Source organism: Anoplolepis gracilipes, chromosome 3 (genome assembly GCF_047496725.1).
Source record: "Anoplolepis gracilipes chromosome 3, ASM4749672v1, whole genome shotgun sequence".
In the NCBI taxonomy this organism is placed as follows: Eukaryota; Metazoa; Arthropoda; class Insecta; order Hymenoptera; family Formicidae; genus Anoplolepis; species Anoplolepis gracilipes.
Window position 1 is genome coordinate 17,729,372 of NC_132972.1, and position 3,814 is coordinate 17,733,185.

At 35.6% G+C, this 3,814-nt stretch overlaps 1 pseudogene; it reads left to right on the forward strand.

Moving 5' to 3' along the window:
* Window positions 1–302: 302 nt before the first annotated feature.
* Window positions 303–3,524, forward strand: LOC140663635 (uncharacterized; annotated as a pseudogene).
* The last annotated feature ends 290 nt before the right edge of the window (window positions 3,525–3,814 follow it).

Below are 3,814 nucleotides of genomic sequence, written 5' to 3' on the forward strand. Positions count from 1 at the left end.
AATCTATCGATTGTTATAAATTAGTGGAATTACCTTATACGATGGACTCGGAAATTAGTACCCAGGTAATAAAGTTCATGAAGCCATTAAAGAAAGGTATTTTTAATCAAAATGTTGACAATTGCAATAATAACAATACTTTTGTTATTAATAATAAAGCCCTTCCAAATGCTTCTTGTATCCAAAAAAGTTTGCCTGAAGGCCATCTTATTGTCATTGCTACTCAGAACATCAATAACAAATCCATTCGAGAATCAGTGGAATCACTCTCTGATGTGGATTCGGAAATTGATATCAGAGTAATGGAATGCCAAGTAGATAAAGAAAAAAGTAAAAGTACATATAGTAAAAATGTCGAATATTGCGAAGGTAGCAATGATTTTGTTATCGATAATGGCCCTTTGGATATGAATCGTATCCAGGAAAATATGTATGAAGGCCGTCGCATTGTCGACTTTTCTTTCATGTGGAATGAAATCCACAGAACTTTTGACAATCATGCGCGAGGAATAGAGTGCCTATTTAAAAAGATTGGAAACTCGTAAGTTCTCGTCGCCGTGGGTTAAAGACGCAGTTTTTTTTTCAAGTGCCAAATGTGCAATTATGAAGACAGCGTTTGGTCTGAACCCACAGAGTCAGAAACAATGGATATTAATACGGCTGCTGTAGCAGGAACTATTACAGTTGGAATTGGTTTTGCTCAGCTGCAAGAGCAATGTGCAGCCATGAATGTTCCTTGTATGTCCGAACTATCTTATATTAAATACAGGGAAAATTTAGTTGATGATTTTAAAAAAACAGCCTTAGATAATATGAAAATGGCTGGCGCAGTTGAAAAACAACTCGCTCTTGAGAGAAACGATACTATAAACGGTATTCCGTATATACCTATTGCAGCAGATGGTAGTTGGATGAAGAGATCATTTGGTACCGCTTATAACTCTCTTTCCGGTGTTGGAGCTATAATTGGTTACCATACGAAAAAGATTCTCTTTGTTGGTGTTCGCAATAAATTTTGCGCAATATGTGATATGGCAGAGCGAAAAAGTGTAAAACCTAGAGTTCACAAATGCTACAAAAATTTTGATCGAAACACAAGCTCCACAAAGATGGAGAACGATGCAATCGCCGAAGATTTTAAATATAGCCTCGAAATGCATGGTCTGATTTATAAAACGGTTATTGCCGATGGTGACAGTAGCGTATATCAGACCATTCTTGATAACAGACCATATCGTGAGCAAATGGTGACGGTAAAAAAAATAGAATGCACCAATCATTTGCTTCGCAATTTGTGCAAAAAGCTGAAAGCTGTGGCAGAGACGACTCAGCCAAAAACGCAAAGACAGCGTGGCTTTGTACAACTGCGAAATGTATTTTAAATAAATGTAGTATTTTAAATATCCGAAAAGAAATAGAAAAGGCAGCAGAGCTACGAAAAAAAAAGGAACGAATACCTCAACATTATAAGGCTATAGAATTGCAAAAAGATATCTTGAGCATTCCTAGCCATGTTTTTGGCGAACATAAGCGATGCGAAGCACGCGGTCGTATATGTAAAGAGAGTGAAGATGAAACGAAAATAATTATGTGCCATCTCTGAAATTATACGGTCTATATCAAAAAATAGAAAGTGCTATCACATACATAAGCGGTTATTCCGATAACTTGTTGTTGCATTTCACCAATAATCCTGCAGAATCATTCAATTCGATAATCTGCAAAGAAATTGGTGGAAAGCGTATTAATTTTGGCAAACGAGGCTCTTATGATGCTAGAGTTGCGGGAGCAGTTGTGCAATATAATACACAACAAGTCTTTACTCAATTGCATAAAAACATGTGTAAAGTTGTTCCACCTATTGTCGAGAATCTTGAAAAAAGACGACAAATAAAAGTTGCAAAAACCATGGAATCTCGAAAGGAACAAGGAAGACAAAAAAAAATTCAAAACAGAGCCAGGAGCAGATCTTCATTATGGTCCGCAATCGCAAAAACCGGATCTTCCATCTGAGGTATTCGAACAACTTCGACAAAACCATTTAGAAAAATTGTTCGAAAATGCGAAAAACTGGCAACAAATCGAATTCGGAACAAGAAATCAAAATGAATCAGAATTATGGTTATCACTAAGACGAGAAATGTTGACGGCATCCAATTTTGGAACCGTATGTCGCATGAGACCGACAACGTCTTGCGCATCAACGGTAAAATCCATTTTATATCCTTCATTCACTGATAATGCAGCTGTAAAATATGGTCGTGACAATGAAAAAATAGCGAGGAAAGAACTAGCCAAAAAATTAAACAAAGTGAAACCTTGCGGGCTATTCATCGATACTGAAAATCCATTTTTGGGTGCATCTCCTGACGGACTTATCAATGAAAATGGTTTAGTGGAAATGAAATGTCCTCTGTTGGCTGAAAATTTAACAGCAGAAAAAGCCATTGAAACATTGTCTTCTTTACAAATTATTTTTGATAAAAAAGACACAAAATGAATCACCAATATTATTATCAAATTCAGGGTCAGTTGAATATAACACGACGAGAATATTGCATTTTTGTCATTTGGACTCCAAAAAGCATGAAAATATTGCGTATTGATGTAGACAATATTTTTTGGAGATATCAAATGCTTTCTTTCTTAACACGCTTCTATAATGAATGCATGCTTCCAGAAATCTTGGACAGTCGTCATAAAAGTATATGCCTATTAGAAATCCAAGATATATTATAGAAGCTAAAGAAGTAGCAGCACAAAAAAAATTAAGTCGAACAAATAGACGAAATATATATGAAAACGAAAATGGCCCAGAAAAGAGCAAAAGATTCAAACCGAACGTTTTGCCATTGGAAGCAACAATAACTGATATTGCTGCTATTACTCTGAGTGAAGAGCAAGATGACGATTGCATCGTTGTTAGTGATTCGAAAAATGAAGAACTAACTGCAGACAATATGGCAAAACAAAAAGAATTTCTAGACAAAGCGATTGCTCCTTTTAATTTAGTGAAGGATAATGTATTACCTATACATAGCAAAATAAACGACGAATCATTGGATCGATTTTTACACGTCGTAAGAAATAAGTCTTGTTTCGAAACACAAAGTGTGTTATATTTGGAATATCCTCACTTAATTGAAGCAAATGGTAGCGACAAAAGCTTACAAATTATTGGGGGAAACTGCAGTGATCACTGGCGATGTATATTTTTTGACGGTACCAAGCTTCGAGTGTACGACAGTCTACCCGGTTGTACATACGATAAATTGGTACTTAAAGAAAAAAATTACATTCATCGTTGTTATCCACAAATAAGTGCAAGTAATATAATATTTGAAAAGGTTCAAACACAACCTGATGGCACATGTTGTGGAATTTATGCTGCAGCTTTTGCTACAACTATAGCTTTAGGAGGAAATCCTTGTAATGAGAAATATTCTAATCGGGTTGAATATATGAGGCAACATTTTCTAAACATTATAATAAAAAATGAACTGTCGGCTTTTCCAAAATGGTAAAAATTCTAATGAATATCTTTGGAAAAAGACGTCTCAATGCAAATGACTCATTTGCAATTAGTCGGAGACGAAAAAAATACATATATTGTGATTGCGTTGTCATGGGAATGTACGCGATGAAGAGGCCTTTTGTTGTCCATATTTTCAATATACAAATATTGTATAATTCCATGAATATCGCAAATATTGGGCGTTTGCAGGGTGGAGGAGCAATGGAATTACTTGCCTCCTCCCTAGGTAACAATAAAACCCAAAAAACTTTCTCGACATCTACCTTGTCGTGGTGAGAA